Source organism: Gallus gallus, chromosome 10 (genome assembly GCF_016699485.2).
Source record: "Gallus gallus isolate bGalGal1 chromosome 10, bGalGal1.mat.broiler.GRCg7b, whole genome shotgun sequence".
Taxonomy (NCBI): Eukaryota; Metazoa; Chordata; class Aves; order Galliformes; family Phasianidae; genus Gallus; species Gallus gallus.
The window spans coordinates 13,944,551-13,962,822 of record NC_052541.1 but is presented as its reverse complement, the minus strand read 5'-3'; the positions used below and the strand labels follow the sequence as shown (position 1 = coordinate 13,962,822).

Here is an 18,272-nt window from a genome sequence, read left to right as displayed (position 1 = left end):
ATTCGGGGGGAAAAACAAAACAAAAACAAAAAAACAAAAAAACAAAAAAACAAACAAAAAAAACCAAAAAAAAACACCAAAGTTTTAAATAAATAGCATTTACCCCGTGGCTGTATTTTGTTTAGCGTAACATTAATCAGTGATGGAGCATTTAAACATTTGCAAAATTAAGTATTTAATCTGACTTGTTATAGAAATCAGCCCTAATTGCTCTGTTCCCATTAAATCATCACTTTCCTGAAGGTAGACAGCCCAAAGGTTTACCCTACTCAACATTCCCTGGCTGCTTTTATCCATTTATATCATAGATCTAATCCCTGAGGGAGATGACTAAGTAGGTGATGTTCACAGAAGAGGCAGGAAGGGTAAAATCTGGCCAGCAATTCATATTGCACCATTTTCTATTTTTCACTGAACTCTTCTATAATATCTAGCTGTTCAAGAGGTTAAACAATAGCATTTATTTCTTCCCTCCCTAGGTCAGTGGTTGCAGTCCACCACCCACAACCAGCTAATGGCTGCTAAATGGCCCATATGAAATCAGTTTAGTGGATTTCAAGCCAGACAGCAGTTGATAAATGCCTAAAAATCATTTCTCCAATTGGCTTCGGTGTTGGCAGTCAAAGTGAGTTGGTCAAGGACTGAAGAGGCCATGCAAATTCAGCAATTCCTGGGGGCACAGACAAGATTGCTTGTGAATCCTTTCACCCTGTTGTGAATGCCAAGTCTTCAGAGGAGATCACAGCACAGCACTACAGGTGTGTAGCAAAAATGCTAAGTTACAGCCTGACGCAGTGATTGAGCATGTGGTGGAAGGGCAGGGCCAACCCAGGGGAGCTCAGGTGTGTGCAATGCATCTGAGTGACCAGAAGGGGTGGAGCCAGGATCCACCCTTTCTCAGACCTCATTTAAGGGTTGGCAGTGGAGGTGAGGAGATCTTGCTGGAGATCCCTACCTACTGGGAGTCTTCTCGAGGTAAGCAGTTTTTCTTCCTTTGTTTCTGTGTCTACATCTGTTCTATTTGGGCTTGTTCTCATTTGCTGCAGCCTAGGACTGTGCTACCCTGCTGTTATTGCTGTACTTTCCATCGTGTTACAGTGTTACAAGGTGCCAGAATCTGGAGACCTGCTGTCACCTGTAATTCAGACATTTAGGGAAGGGTAGTAGCTAGGCTAGGAAAACCCAACTGAAGAGACCCAGGAGAAGTAGCCTTGAGGTCAAGGAGATAATACAGTAGAAGACTTGATACAGGCTTTCACACCTGGTCTGGTCCTGTGCAGGAGAGCAGGCTGCAGAGATGTCAGTCACATTGAACCGGCTCAGTATTCCCTCCAGTAACAATAGAAATTCAATCTCCCTCCCTCTCAGCCTTTTCCACCCAATGGCAAATTTAAACAGCCTTCGTTTTTGGCAGCAGGAAACTTCACAATTAAATATAGAAGCAGAGCAGACTTTCAGATGGAAATTGCAGCAAGAGAACAACAGATGGCATTGTTTGCTGGGCTGGAAAAGCTGCATCTGCTCCTAGAAGAAATGCTAATCGGAGCTTAATTAGGCATTCAGAGGGAACTATTCCCCATCCCCAGGACAATGGCCATGTGTACATGATCCTGAAAAACACAAGGAAGTAGATAGAAAGACATCAGAAATCCTCCTTGGACCAAGTCCAGATGAAGTGCATAATGCAATAGGGTAACCCAGAGAATTTCCTCGTGCTGAAATCTATCCAAGCCACTCAAAATAAAAATGTAATTGGCAAAGACTTATTTCATTTGCACGTGGTCAGTTTTGGATTTCAAAGCAAACAATTCTAGCATTACAGTGCAATCAGATCCTGTCCTGACTGTTTGATGAGGTGTGGTAAGATTAAAGGGTAGCCGAAATCTTTACAGCAGCTACCACAAGTGGGAATAATAGTCAGAAAGATCGATAATGTATGCCTTGCCTAGGATAATTGATCTCTGCATACACGCAACAACGAAGAAAAGAAGTGTAAGGTGGAAAGTGTGGCCTGGCTCATCTCAATTAGGTGTTTAGCCACAAAATGTGCCCTGTGAGGTACAGTGTATGAGGATGGCTTAAAGCAGAGCACAGGATGCTGTTCCTCCTCTTTCCCCCAAGGCCATGGAGTTTACACCAAGACCCCAGCTGCCAAATTGGCCAGCACCACGGGGAACTCCATTGTGCTGAGGTTTTGCATTTAACTGCTGGAGTTCCAGCAGCATGTGCCAGTGTGGGTTGTTCTGTGCACCTCTGAGCATTTGCTAATAGGGACCCTGTTTTATGCCCTATTTCCAGTAGCCTAGTATATACCTGAGCATGGCTGGATCCCTGCCGCGATCCATGCCTCTTATACCTAAAAAATGTTCAGAAACAGGAATTGTTGCTGTTTTCAAACAATGCTCTCCAGACATTGCCAAGAAATCACCAGAGATCAAAGGCATTTTGGAACAAGTGATTTAGTGCTGCAGTAAGGAAAAGAGTTTTCTTGGCATCAAGGCAACTTTCAGCAACTTGAAAGAGCAGTGCAGATAAATGTTACAGGATCCTAAAACGTTTCATCCTTCAGCACCATTCTGCTTCAAAGGGGTAGCACATCCTGGCATCTCCCCATGATATGTTGGGCAACAGGCACCAGGAGCAGATTTTTAGGGAAGGGTACTTGCTGGGGGTCAGGGACAGTAGGGAAGCTATGTGCAGCTTACCTGTGGACAGGCAACCCTGCCCTCAGAGGCTGCCCAAGCAAACAAAGCATTATTTTCATGTGGTGAAGACAGAAGCATCCAAAGCATCAGAGCTGCCATCCTCCTGCTGTTCGTTGCCCATGCAGTTGCAAGACCAAAGAGAGAGGTCCTCATGCCATGAGGTTGTGCCAAATGAGGCCAGCCTGCCAGTGAGGCCTTGGATTTAGCTGCTTTGTGAGTGTTGAGTCTCAGGGGTCTGGCAAATAGCGAAGAGCACAAGGTCTCAGCTTTCCAAGGACAGCTGGAGAGCTGGTCCCAGTGCATCTGCACGTAGCAGCACATGGGGCTCTCAGCAGGGCTGCTGCTGTGTGGTGTGAAGCTCCCAGCACTCATGGTCTGAGAGCAGACGCAGGCCTTGGCTGGCTGCCTGCAGCTTTCATGTCTGTGTTTTAGATCCGGGCTTCCTTCTGAGTGGCTCCAGAGGGGAAAGAATAAACAAAAAGCATTCCCAATAACCTAATTCCTCTGTCAGTGGCCAATTTTCTGCCATCTCTTGAATGTGAGAGGCAGAGAGGAAGTGGGAATGGGGAGTACAACAGCCTTCTTGTCTGCCCTCTTTGGCTCCAAAGGGAGCCGAGGGATTTTCTATCAGTCCAGACCCTTTCTTCTGTGCTGGAACAAGTGCAGAAAGCACAGAGTTGAGCCCAGGAGCATCTCAGCATCCTCCTTCCTTGCAGTGTAGCGTTTGAATTGTCCTCTTGAAAATGAGGTCATTTCTTCTCCATGTTGAGCAGGGCAAGCTGTTCAACCACCATCTGGCCTCGTGTGGGAGGCTGTTACAAAAGCTGGCCAGGGCTCAGCACCTGGGGCTTCTGGAGCTGGCTTTATCTTTATCTAGGAAGAGGGGATATATATTAAAAAAAAAAAAAAAAATGGAGAGACAATTAACTATTGCTGTAGAGTCCTCTAGTGGTGAACATTTTGCAAACCACCCAAGTGTGCTCCCAGATGAACTCAACCTCCCAGTTCTATTTTTTTGCAAGGTAAAACCACAATAAAAAAATACATTTCCATAAAAACTGCAAAAAAAAAAAAAAAACAAACCCAAAAGCAACCTACCAAATAAACATTTAAACTCAGTACAACTGTTTTAACTACTTACAAATGGTGTCAAAGGTTGAGATTCAAAATCAAACAAGCTAATCTTCCTTCCTGCTATCCTTCAGTTACTCCCTTCCCATTTCTGATGCAGGGCTAGATGAGGCTCTTCCAGATGTGTGGGCTGAAACCCCTCCATGCATTAGAAAACTCACGTGATTGCCCATTCAGTTTCTGTTGTTACTGCTACTCAGAGGAATGACTGAAGAGCCCATAGAGTTGAAACATCACCGCACCTTTGCCAAAACGTTTTCTGTTTTACAATCTAGTCAAATCTGCCTGAGTGGTTTAGCATTACGGTGCTGAGGAGCGTGGGCCACCTTGGTCTTCAGCGGCTGTGGTGGTAGGTTTAGGTGAGCAGTTGAGTTTGGATGAGCTTTAAAACCAAACAAGTTGTGGTTCATGTCACCATTCTCTTTTCTATCTCCTCTCTCCTATGTTGCTCCCACGCTTTATTTCTGCTCCTGTGTCCAAAGAGGTGTCCTTATGCAAAATCCATACCCAGCTTTGAGCAGCAATTTGAGTATGCACCAGATGGAGAGAAAAAAAAAAAAAAGTTACCTGCTCTGAGCTCCCTCTGCTAAAGAGAAAAGCACTAATTTTAACAGGATATTTCTCTTCCTAACGAGACAGTTTTGCCTGTGCCCCATTCTCTCCCTTCAGGCCTGAGTCTTCTCAGCTGTCATTCAATTTCTTCATTAGAACCATGGAAAAAAATCTTACAGAGGTTTAAGGCTCCATTACAAGATATGCTCTCAGATGCTGCAACCAAATAATAGAGCTCTGTTTCTTTCATAAGTGGCTTTTTTTTCTCTTTCCCTCTAAATAATCACGCACAAAAAATGCTCTTTGAGTTTCAGCTTCTGCATAGGGATAGCTGTATTAGCACCTGCTGAAGACAGCCTGCTTGTCGTTGCCAGGCTGTGTAATTTAAGAAGCACCAAAAAAATGAAGGAGACGAAAGAAACATGGAATTTTAGCAGACTTGTGCTTGCTGCCTCTTGTGCAGCACACAAAATTAACATGCAGTTGTAGGGTCACGTAATAATCTATGCTGGCAGGGACCACAGGTTATCATTGTGCCCCATACTTGTGCTGCTGAACACAGCCCCAGCCAGAGCAGATGCTTGGGCAAAGGAGATTCCTCCACTTCTCTTCCCTTTCTGTGCAACACAGCATTATGCATTCAAATCATTAATATGATGTTCCATCTTTTCATACAGTTGGACCTCTCTCACATTCTGAGCTCTTCCAGCTGAAAGCTGCACTGTTTGGTATGTATTTGAATTTATAAAGTCCGTTCCCACTGATTTCCTTTAATTATTTTCCTCCAGGCTTGGTGTCCCACCAGTAACCACTGACACATCCTTGAGTATTTCTGCTGAGAAGGGAGGCTTTAAGTTTATCTCTGCCAAATGCTTTGCAGGGCCCAGGTGCTTGTTGGTTTAGCTGTTAATTAGACCGATTTGGGGAGTGCTTACTGTAAACTTAAACAGAGCTGCCAGCCATGTATCAGTCCTGCCTGCCTGCATTAATTTAGACATCCCCTCATGTCCAAATCAATAGTCATATGTACTGGTAAATAGTAATGCTTTCATAAAGCTGAAGTAATAGAGATTGAGAGTGTTGTTTCAGCTAAAGAACCGAGCCCCTGGGGTCTGTTGTTTGGCTCTTGTTTTCGCTGTGTCCCATAGGAGGATTTGAAAGTGCTTTCAGAGTGGCTTTTCACTGGGGATTAACAAACAGACCATTGCAGGGGCCCCGGGAGAGCAGATATTGTTGAGTTTGAGTGGGAAAGTTCCCTTTTTCTTCTTCCTCTGTCTTCTTCACACCAGGGGAAATTATGGAGAAAACAAAGTACAGTATTTGTGAAACCTTTCTTCTACTTTGTGCTAAATTTCAGTGACTGATTCTAAATTCTGTTATTTAAAGTTTTCTGAAGTTTAAATCTCTTTTTTTTTTCCTAACCTAGCTTCCTTACAAATACGTGCATTTTAATTTATTTTCACTGCAAAAACTATTCACTGCAGATTTCTCACTAGATGCATTGCTTCCCTTTTACAGACGCAAAGATTAAGCTGCAGGAAAGGAAACTGCTCAGATGGTGATAAGTGACATGGCAGAACAGGTAGGTTAAAGGAGAACCTCTGGGGTAGCGCATTTTTTTTGATAAACAAGTTCATTTTTAAGCCCAGGATAAAATGCAGGTGCTGACACACAGCAGGTCCCTCCCACACTGTGCGGAGAAGCAGGATGAATTCTGGTTCTCCAAGTGCTGGATCTGTGGTGAATTGTAGTGGGTATCTCCAGCAGTTTCTGGCATATCTTGTTTTCCCAAAAGAGACCAGAAAACCCATGGGACGTGAATGCTATGGGAAAGCCATGCTCGTACACACAGGGTAGACAATGATCGCTGTCTTTAGATGGGTTTTCAGAGGCACCTTTAGAGCAGAGTCCAAGCATCACCTTCTTTCAGAAGTATTCCTTCCTTCCTTCCAGGAATGACAGTTTCCAGAGTTTGTTATTTATTTGGGATTTTGCTGTCACCTCGACCCAACTCACATACTTCCTGGGTGGTGTCCTGTAATCAGAGTGGTCTGGGAGCTCGGTAGGAGCACTGTGACTTCTCTTTACCTGCATATCATCTTGCCTGACTTCATGCCTTGGAAACTGTGCTGGGACGGTGCTCTGCCATAATAAGCAAAAACGTAGAGGCTGTGTTATCTGTAGAAACCACACCAGCAGATGCTTGATGCATTTGCAGCTCTGAATTTATTAGCAGAAAAGTCTCCAAACATCTCCAATTCATATAAATGATAAGAATTGTTTGTTTCTAATGCCTCACCGTAACTGCAGCCTGTGTACATCCTGAAATGGCTCCCGAAGGGGAGTGCAGCTGGGCAGGGAGGGGAGAGGGGAGCTTGTGCTGGTGTGTAGAGTGTTGATCAGAAATATTTGGGACCTGACTCTCAGGTGTTGAGGAAGGCATATGGCAAGCCTGTATCCTAATCCCCAAACACTGTGCATTCAGAGGGTGCTGCATCCCACACGTGTGATCTCAGGAGCCAGCGCTGTGCTGATGATCAGAGGGCTGGAAGCTCAGGCTTCTCCAGACTCCACTTCATATTAATTACTTGCTATGTACATCTCGTGTAATTAAAAGCAAGAGCATTTCCTCCCATCCTCAGCACAGAGGCGCCGTGCTGCTGTTGTAAACACACTTGAGATTGAAGCAAGGCATTTGCTTCCTGAGCTCTTTGCTTTTATTTCATGTTAAATGCTGGCAGCAGGCACTACCTGCACTGGGCAGGGGCAGAGGGTTCATATTAATTACATGTTGTTATGGAAACAGCACATCAAACTTAGATTGATGTTACCAGGGGAGGGAGGGACAGAGCTGCTCATAATGGAAAGACTCGTGGTTAATTTGAAGGGACAAGAGTTTGCCAGTTTGGGTTTCTGTAAAATTGCTAGAACCTAGAAACATCTCCTGGGTTTGTCTGTCCTTTCCCTTCCTGTGGCTGATGATTGCTGTCTGCATCAATCCATGACCCTGAGCCCTGTGAGAAGCCCCAGTTTGTCAGCAGATCAAATATTGTTCTCCACTAAGCGTTCTGTACATGCATCTTGAACAAGACAGAATTAACACTGATGATGTAAAATCATGGTATTATGGCTGAGTGCTGTATAAGGCAAGAAACTAAAGCTCCATCCTTGGTGAAAAATGGGATATTTGGTGCTTTGCAAGGTGACATATCAGAGTAATACTTACAGATATCTCTGCCCTGCCTTGGTTATGCAATGGCTTAAATCTGTGGTTTATCAAGCTGAAGCTATGAAATGAAGTCAGTCATCCAAGAGCAGTCATTCAAAGTATGCTTAGATCAGACCTGCCTACTCTTTTCTGAATTGTCTTCCATGTATTTAAGCTGAGATGTTTCAGTGTCAGCAGGTGATTAGATCATTATTTCCATCTGCTTTGAGAATTTAATGGAGGAAGGAAAGGAATGTGTAGACACTGACCATGTCCTCTAGAAAAAGCGTATCCTTTCCACACATTAAGTAAATCTGCCCCGAGCTTATGCTCAGGGGCAAAATGGAGCTAGAGTGTGTCTGGGATTGTAGCGTGGCACCAAATTCTCTTTCATGCAGCCCAGAGTAAACAGAGGAGTAAATATTTTTCTAAAGAGCCCCAAAAGACAAAAGGTAAGGAAAAAGAACATTGTGGTAGTAATTTTTCCCATTTCATGGATGCAACTGCTCAGGAAATGACTCTAGCTGAGTTCTGTAAGATTTTGCAGGTCTGTGTTCTGTGTGATGGCTGTCACCTGGCATTTCAGGACAGGAACCCTTCCATCTGGCTTTGATTTTGCTTATTTTGTCAGGCTGAAGTCAAAAATCGAAACCTAAACTGCACCCAAACCCATGCCTCCCATTTTTACTTTGTTTCAGTAGAGATCCGTCCCTCAGTAGATCACCAACCTGACTAGCTGCTTCTCAGAGAGGCAGTAGCTAATTAGTGTGTATTGTCAAGAGATAAATACATCTTGTAATCAGCTCATCCTTCCATTTTTATCCTTACTTGCACAATTTGGATGAAGATCAGCCATGCCACTTGTCAATTAAGGAAGAACAGATTCATAGTCTAATGAATTTAGCGAGTGCCATGTAAACTCTAATTGGTGGACGTGACCACTTGCATTGCATTAATAGCTCCAAAAGGATCTGCTGGTCTTATCATATCATGCTTTTGTTTTAATCAGCCTAACCCTCACTGCATTCAAAATTTCCACTGTGATCAGCTCAGCGTTGCAGCCAGCACCCCTCTGCTTTCACTAATGCTAAAAAAAAACTCTGACTTGTAAATAGTAAAAACGGACTAGGGGCTTTGTCTTCCAACCTTATTCAATAATGCTGTAGGCATGAGTGGGTTATAAAAGCTCTTTTTCTTCAAGGTAAAAGACAGTTCCTTGCCAGAAGCAGCTCAAACATCTTTATGATGTCCCAGTGTAAAAAACAATTGGAAAGGATTGTCATAAAGGGAAACGTGTCAGTTGTGAACTTTACTGAATTGAGCCTAATGTAAAATTCATGCTCAAGTGTCACAAATGAAAGGCAGTTTATTAATCCAACTTATCTGGAACTGCTGGGCAGCAGTCATGGTACATTAAGATTGTATGAATATTCCTCAGGCTCCTTTGAGGCTCTATTCAGGACACCTCTTGTGAGTGCAGCAGTGTCCATAGGGGTCTGCTGGACCAGGAGCAACCTTTTCTTCCTCTCCCTTCCACGAGGCTTCTCTTACTTGTCACGCAGTGGGTGAGTTGGGGCTAAATGAAGACCCCCAATAACTTTGCCATCTGATTGATGAGAGTGCAGCACCAAGCTAACTGTGTCATGCTATCATATTCCAGTCATGCATCAGAAAGCTTTTTATTTTTCCATTACAGTTTGTATGTTCCCAGGTTAAACTTCCTACCAATAGAGAAGCTGCAGGAGGATAGGGTTCTAAGGCTCCTTTTTCACATGCTTTCACCATTTTTCGATGCCTTATTTTCCCCACACACTACAGTAAAATCTCTTACAGCTGGTGTACACAAGAATGATTCAAATGTTGAGAAAGCCTCAATGTGCCTATAGAACATAACGGGTTTTTCAGCACAGCAAACTTCTGGAAACAGCAACACCCTGAAGAAGCAGTGATATGGGACCACTGCCTTCCGAAGTGATGAAGAGAAGGAGGGATTAAAATGGGTTAAATTGAAAGTGAATCCAGCTTGCAAGCTGCCTCCATCATCTTCTGGTGCTGGTGGGTAGCCCTGAAGGCAGGCTGTGATCAGACAGATAGGTCTAGCTAGGAAGCATAGGATCATTTAAGATTGGAAAAAACACAATAAGATGACCTAGTCCAACCCTAACCCATCCTGACCATGCCCACTAAGCATGTCCATTAGTGCCATATCTCCATGGTTCTTGAACACCTCCAGGAGCAATGACAACATTCTTACAGAGAAGAAGTTTTTCCGAATATCCAACCTGAACCTCTCCTGGTGCAACTTGAGGCCATCACCTCTCATCTTATTGCTGTTACCTGGGAGCAGAGACTGAGCCCACCTCACCACAACCTCCTTCCGGGAGTGTAGAGAGTGATAAGGTCTCCCCTGAGCCTCCTCTTTTCCAGACTGAGCCATCCCACAGCACACTGGCTGTCGACAAAGGGATATAGGCAAATGACATCAAACCCATTGAGATGAGGGCAAATTCCTGTTCTGCGAGATGAACACTTCTTCTGAGTTTCAGGCTAATTTTGCAGTTCACTTCATCAGGATTAGAATTTTCTGTGTGGGAATTAGGAAGGCTGTGAGTGTGGCTGTTACTTGCCTCCTATAAATGCTGGATAGCTAACAAAGTAGGAGAAAGACATGCTGTGTGAAGATGGGAAATTTGGCAAGCAATGCTACTTGGGCTGGATTGCAGCAGAAGTCTCTTATTTGAATATTTTTTTGTTTGTTTGTTTCGTTTTGTTATAACTACAGAAAACTATGAGCAAGTTTAGGCAGGCCAAGAAGCAGCATGCCCACTGCTGAGAATCCTCTCTGCTCCGAGTGGTTTCTACCGGTAGGGCTGCTCACGCTGGGTGCTCCATCTCTCTCCGGTTTGGTTGCCCACGAGGTGGCAGTCGCCACCAGCACATCACTCATGTGCTGTCAGGGCCACGGCTGGCCCGGCTCCTCCGAGTGAAGGATGGAGGGGGAAAGGATGAATAAAACGTGCCTTTTCCACAGGGAGCCTCCCTGTGTCCGAGCCCAGCGTGTCTCAGCTCTCGTGGTTTCAGTGTAGGTATATCATAAACAGGTTCATTTTTCCTCCTTCAGACTGCAGCAATGAAACAGAAAGGACAGCAGAGCCTCTCCAGGTAGAATTTCTTTCTCTGCATCCACATTTTTGCTGTTGGGAAAATCCTCCCAAATCAAGCATGGCTGATGCAAATGGAAATGGATATCTCTGCGTAAATCAGCTATCAGCTTGTTGCCTTCTGCAAGGGTGCCAAAGGAGCAGTGCAGCTAGCTGAAGCTGCAATGCTCATCGCTCCCTTGGAAGCCTCTGATTTGCTCAAAATACATGAAAGCATCTTTGGGTCAGAGCATTTTAGACTTTGTGGTGTAGGAGTTGCAATTTCAGGATTTCTTTGTAGACTGTGATTTGAGAACCATTTTCTAGTGGGCAAATTGGCCACATAAATAAGAAGAACACACAATAATTTAGGTAGCAACATTAATTAGCTGATTAGTTCCACTCGCATAAATGCGTGCAACTTACAGTGGAACATTCAATAAAGCTGTAGCTTGGGCACTGACAAGACTTCTGTATCACTAGAAAATGTGCTAACAGTTCTTAAGGAAAGGTCTAGTAAATTGCCTCTAAAGTACAGGAAATTGGCTTAGCTCCTTCTGTGTAATATTTGTATTAAGAAGCACATCACAGGCAATAGGGCTGAGAAGAGTCACTGAGGTCTGAAATACGTGGACTCTTGCAGCAGCAACATTACTAGCACCTCTAGGAGAACCTATGGGGTTTAATTTTGCTACAGGCTCTCAGGAGAACCATAAGAAATTGCTTTATGAGTTGAAATACCCAAGCTATTATACTCATAATTTGATACTGCAACCCCAGTTACTTGTGTTTCTGCAAATCAGTCTCTCTTTTCTGTCTGCAGTATTTCTCCACTCTCTGCAATACAATCCGTTAAAGAAGAGGCTGGGTTTTGCTAGTGCCACAACATATTGGGATGAGATGTTTCAGGACACAGCTTTTAGCGTATAGATAGCAATAGCAGAAATAAATCACCGCCTTAATTGTCTTGTAGTGCTAATTGTGACTTCCCAGAAGTTGCTGTAGTTGAATTGTTGGGCTTCTCCCCATCTCATCTGTATTCACTGTTTCAACAAGCCAAGCTGAGAAGCCTAAGCTGGCTCACGTGCAATAGCCAACGTCATTTCTTAGTCCTTTAGCTGATACATCTGTGCCGTGATACCTTTAATCAGCATGGTGGGTTTAAGTGCCATGAGGAAAACATGTGCTCTTACCACACAGATGTGGGATAAGCAGAATTATCCCATTGTTAGTTAACTCCAACTGCTTTCAGCATTTGCTGTGCTCCCACAAAGACTTTTTTTGTAGAAGAGCATTGGAGTATGGGTTGGCACATCCCTCCCAGTTAATGTCTAAATATTAAGTACGTTGTATTGTCTTCCTCTCTCATTTGAGTTGCAGAACAGATGAGGTAGTGCCTGAGTGCTTCCTCCAGGGGATATTTAAAGTCAGAGAACTTTTCTCATTGTTCTTTTCCCCTGATTCCTTAATCTAACATCAAATTCTAGTTAATGTGCAGTTTCCAAGGCTAACTCAGTTTTGATCGAGTTGTGTTAACTTTGAAAAGCTGGCTGAGTCCAGCTTAAAATGGATGCACTTAGAGGAGGATGAAAGGCCTTTTTTTATCAGCGTTGAAGGAAGTAGTTCAAAAGCAGAAATGGTTTCTTTCTGAAGACAAAGAAGCTCTTTCTTACTCTCCTCCTGCCATGAAAGAGATCTTTTGCAGCTAACTGCCCATCAGAGGAGAATTTGATGAACTAGAGATGAAGTGGTGGTATATTGGGAATTTTATTGCTGTTGCTGGAATAAAGGAATGTTAGCGTATGTGTATGCCCCTGCACACTCTGCAAATACTCCCTTACTTCAGTCTTGTTTTGAATTGTCTTTTTCTCCCCCTCTTTGGAAACCAAACAACAGTTTTCCTGTCATGCTGGTCAGAGAGAACTACTGGCCTTCTTGTTACCATCTCATACTGTTAATAACCATAGAAAGCATTGTGGAGAGAGAGAGAGAAGCAGAGAGATAAAAATCCCTCATCCCAATTCTACTAGCTGTTTAGGCCATCAGGATTACAGACTTAATTATGAGACAAAACCTTTCTGCACAAGTGAGACGATTATTGGTGGAAAGCGCTTTTTAGAAGGGCTGCATCTCCAGTGAATTGATTCCATCACTTCCTAAATGAATATTTAATCGTCGCCTATTAAGATGCTCATTGTCTGTAAAGCAGTCCATACCACTGTTGCTGGGTTTCCAGACTGGTGACATATTAGATTATAGCAATAGATCATGCCTATGCTGGAGTGCCCAGCTATAAAAATTATAGAAATTCAGCAGGAAAACAGTTTGGGCTTTGCTTATATTCATAAGCTAAGGATGCTTAAAACAGTGGTACTAGATTAGGCTGACTTAAATTCTTGCTTGTCCTGCTTAAGAAAAAGCTTCCTTAGAACTCCCTGGCTGTTTCAACGTGGGGGCTTAGAGTTCTCTTGTTGCATTGGAATTACATTGGTCTTACATAAGATTTCTTTGCTTAAATGGCTTCAAAACTGGGAAGAGACAACACACACGAACACACACACACACACATACAGAGCAGCACATAAGCATATGAAGCATGTTTATATAAATTATTAAAAGCAATATCACAGCAAAGTTGGCAGAAATATAATGTACATAATTGGCACCAGCGGGCTGCATGTGTCAGAGAAAAATAACCAGAAATTAAACGGATATCAGAGCAAATCCAAAGTGGTTTCTTGGTTTGACAAGTGAAATTCAAAGCAGGAGGGTGTGAAAAACTCCTTTATTTCCTTAACCCTTTTGAGCCACAGCCACATAGAAATACCCACACTCTGAGCATGTATCCCTTCTTTCCTACAGTTATCTGGCTTGCAATCAGAAATATGTCATCCTGCTAATTAGCTGCATGGGTTTAGCAGCTGTGTGATTCGGCATGTTGGTTTAAGCATGTGCGTGTTAAGCGTATTTGTATGCTCCTAAACCTTTGGGAGTTCAGAGCAGGGTGCTGTATTTTCAACACATTTAGCATTCTTCATTTTGAATTTCTGCATTCGGGCTTGACAAAGACAGCTCCTGGCCTTCCTGGAGCTGCTGATGTTCATCAGCATTGTGAGATACCTCTGAACATATTGAGGTGGAGCTGCTAAAGATCCTGCAAGACAGAGAAAGGACAGTGCGTCACCAGTTTCAGCTGAACAAGGCTAATACTCAGGCACTCATTCCTAATCTGCACAGTGACTCATCCACTCTCAGATCTGATGTTTGTTTTTTACCATACTTCCTCTCCTCCCTTTATGGTGATTCGCTTTTCTGCCTCTTTATCATTCTCTTTCATCACAAACATATGGCAGGAACACACCTGGAAACAAGACCAGCAGCACAGGTAGCTTCTCCAGGAAAGTAGGGCCACAATGGGTTCTTGAGTGAGAGTGAACAGATCACTGAATGTGAACACCTGCTGTGAAGCAATAGCAAATGGTCTAGGGCAAGCATTAAGTGTGTAAGTGAAGAGGTGCTTCCGCAGGCGTACAGACTACCAGTAAGTAATAATAGGTGAAATTCAGTTTACTGAATCTAGACCTGATTTTCCATGTTGGCAACCTGATGATGAAAAATCAGGGGGAGTGCAGGCAGGACATCTAGAAGGGACTTGACACACTGAGAAAACACTGTGTAATTGCCATTCATAGAAAGCTCTGTTTAATTCATCAGACATCAGAGCAAAAGGTGACTTAACTTGGATGTATAAATACTTTTATAAGCATAAGATAGTGTTAAAAGGCTCTTTAATCTAGTGCACAAAGGCTCAGCAAGAATCAACGGCTGCAAGCTGAAGCTAGACAAATTCAAATGAGCAATTAGGCATACATTTGATAGTGAGGAACAATTAACCACTATAACAAACTACCAGGGGAATCTTCATCAGAAGATCCCTTCAGTTCCCAGACCAGATGCCCGGACAGTCTAGCCAGGAACAAATTCTTGTACTCAACAGAAGTACCAGAGTTGAATTCAATGGTCTGTGACCTACAGGAGCTTAGAGAGTTTGAGCTAATGATGCTTTCTGTTTTTAGTTAAGGACCTAGGGATCTTCCTCTTTCCTAGTTTTATATCTGATATGTGTTAAATGGCACCAAGGAACCTGTTCAGGATGAGCACACATGACCTTGAATGACAAAACTCACAGTACTGGGCTCAGACCAAAGAACAAATTCCCCCTCTGTTTTGGCTGCCTGTTTGGGTGGCAGATTTTGAAGCAGAGGTAACAAAGCCCAGTAGCAAAGGCATGAAGGAATAGCAGTTTCCTTCCACTGCTGTTTTCAGCCAGGCACAGTTCAGGCAAAGTCATCTCATCTTACTTGATCTGAATTTGCATGATAACAGATTGTATCCATTTATCATCTCAATATACTTCACTCTTCAGATACATTTATTTAATGTATTTAATTCCTTTTGACGTGTGAACAGTGAAAAAGCATCCTGATATGGGCTCGGAGTGCTCTGTCAATTATTTAAAATTACACCCAGAGTGCACTGTAATCTGCTTATCTCACCTTTCCAGCAACTGCTTGTTTTTAAAGATAACCATCCCTTTGCTTCTCCTCAGATCCTGTTCTTGATCTCAAAAGACCACAGGAAGTCCAAGTGCTGGGTAGAGTGCACAAGGCATTAGTAGCCCTGCCTGTTTTTTACCAAAGCTGGGAGGGAGGTTTTCAGGGTGTTCAGATTTTCCTTGAAGAAGGCTCTTGAATACCCCATCCTTCTTTACAGGGTTATGCATCTGTGTCATAGCCAACTCCAGCTAAGACAAGTTACCATGAGAAGGTGGTTTTCCAAAGGATGTGAAAATTAGAGTTCTCTGCCTCACAAATATTTTCCTAGACCCTAATGTCTGCTCTCAAGTATAGTCAGTGAGGGACTGACCCAGGCACAGCAGCCTTTGGGAGCCTTCTTTCTTCTTATGTATCACCCAGCTGAAGCATCTCACTGTCCCCTTGAAATCCTGCCTGTGCCACCCCTCCTACGTACGCCCTTTGGTTTCAGATGCAGGTGGGAACTGGAGAAGAAAATGGCAAAACTATGGGAGTGAGGAGGTGGAGATCAGAGATACAGATGAAATGAAAGGTGTAAGTGTGCCCTCTGCTCTGCAACCACTGTACCTCGGTTTCCAAGCTTAAAAAAGGAGAATATGCTCTCACAGCCAGCTCTGGGGAGGAACTCTTGCTATTCCCTAACCCAATAGCACAGTTAATGGCAGCCTCTGCTACATTCATATACATCTACTTATCAATTAAAAATACATAGGCTTCAATTTGAAGTTAAACTGACATATTTAATAGCATCTTTCAGAGCTTGCTAACGCTCAACGAGAACTTGATAGTCATAATAAGTTTGCATAATAAAAAATTTTGGTCCTAATGTTAAAGTATGACACGTTATGCAACATGCATACAGATGAAGGAAAGAGGAAACCTCTGCATAATTTGTTCCTCTGCCTTCTTAGCTGCAGTAGAAGAGGCATTAGTCAGGTGCACTTCATTTCCAATTTGTGCCACTGCGTTATGTGTGCATGCAAGTATCTGCATTAGTTGATGGGAGAGAGTACTAAGGAAGAAAAGAGCCTGAGTGTTCACCTCTGCCTTTGGATGTGCTTTCCCATATGTTTCTGGCAAATCTTGTATTGTATGCAAAAATACAGAGGTAGATTATCTGCACTGGATCTTAAAATTGGGCTCCCAGGGTTTCTGTGAATATGAAAGTCAATTCTAATTTAGACAGGTTAGGAACTGCAATGAATTTTCAGTGGGCTAAAGTTAGCAGCAGTAAGGTCTCCTCTTATCCCCAAATCAAAACATTCCTACACATGTACTGTTCGTAGCCATTTGGAAATGAATAACTTGATGTGTAGACAGAAATATGCAGCTTAAATACATTATCTTTTTTCAATGTTAAGGGAATCCTATTTTCACCCTATTTCAATATTTATGCATTCATCTCAGCTCAGGTACTTGAGAGACTAGCATTAGTTTCTGCTTCATGTCAGTGTTACAGTCGGAACCTCATTGTTTTGGGCAACTGGTTCCCCAGACCAGAGCAGAATATTTTTCTTGCATTGTTTCTTGTGATTCCTGACATTAAAAGTTACTACAGCATTTGTAAAACAAGAGGCTTTTTATTTTTTTAAGACTTCACTAGCTATTAAACTTTCAGAAAATCTAGGGAGTTTTCATTCTTTGATGGGTAATGATGTGTTCTAAAACACTTGGTGAAGAGTTCTCCCTTGACAAAGAGTAAATAATATTTTGTATTAAGGGAAAATCCTCCAAAGCTTTTGTCTTTCCCATGTTTATTAAATCTTAGACAAAATATGAGCCTTGTAGTATTTTTTATGGCTCAGTTTAACAATAACTACTGTTTTCTTTTAACTAAATGCTTTTGTTGCATTGCATACTAATAAAAATAAAGACATAAAAAGCGACTGTGCTATACAGTATTTTCTCCTTTGTTCCCATATGCTGTGAGGTCTGCTGTCTGCAGTGAAGATGAATTCACCATGCTTAGAAAAAATAAAAAAGTTCACACTTGAGAAGAAAAGATGTGTTTTGAAAAGGCTTGTGTTGACCTCTGCTCCGAGGAGCAGGGCAGCTCTCTATCCGTCCTTCAGTCTGATACCACGTTTTTCCTCTCTGATTGCTGCAGATCTCAGCTTCTCACTGTGGTTTCCTTCCCTGTGCATCTTCCTGGGGGAGTTCTGCATGACTCCCATGCAGAGCAGACTCACAGGCAGTCTGCTGCTAGGCTCCATAAAGCAGGACAGCTTAATCCAACTAATGGTGTTATTCCCTCATCTAACCTGATGAAAGTCTTTTGTGAATATGATCTCCCATTCAAAACACACTCTGTGCACCTACAACGAAGATCCAACAGAAAAGAATATTATTCTACATTATGTCTGAGCTGCACCATTTCTACTGGGGGAGGCTGAGGTTATTACCGTGCTTGTTTCTCAGTAGCAACAAACAGCCAAAACTTGGCTGGGTGATATTCATATACAGTTCATATGTACAGTATCCATGTGCTTGTACACTGACACAAGTTGACTCCTCTCTAAAGATGAGTTTTCATGTGAATGAAAGGCAGCTCCATTCTTAGCAAGCTGATGCCTTGGAGAAGAAATACAAGGAGGTGGGAGAGCGGGCAGTGCTTCACTGTTGCCTCAATTGCTCTGCCAGGAAACCAGGTTTATCTTCTTGAACTTTCTCGATGGAAAAGACTTGTTGAAGTATCCAGAGGAATAGTTGCACCGTGCAGCATGCTCAGACATGCTCTCAGCATACCCTGGGAGCTCTTTTGGTGTTGCTGGAAGTTTTGAATGTCTGAGTGAATGAGTGGTGATGCCAAGATAAAATTGGGATTAGGACACCTAATCATAAAATCACTGAATCATTAAGGTTGGAAAAGACCTCTTAAGATCATATAGTTTGTCAACCCATCCCCACCATGCCCACGAACCATGTCCCTCAGCACCACATG

General features: G+C 42.9%; 1 protein-coding gene across 1 annotated transcript in view; it reads left to right on the top strand.

Moving 5' to 3' along the window:
- Nucleotides 1-324: 324 nt before the first annotated feature.
- AGBL1 (ATP/GTP binding protein like 1) overlaps nt 325-18,272 on the top strand; it is a 325,974-nt gene continuing 308,026 nt past the window's right edge. Inside the window, exons 1-3 of the mRNA XM_025154074.3 lie at nt 325-758; nt 5,066-5,116; nt 5,907-5,970. The gene's annotated coding sequence lies outside the window, so the exon portion shown is untranslated. The remainder of the gene's footprint in view (nt 759-5,065; nt 5,117-5,906; nt 5,971-18,272) is intronic.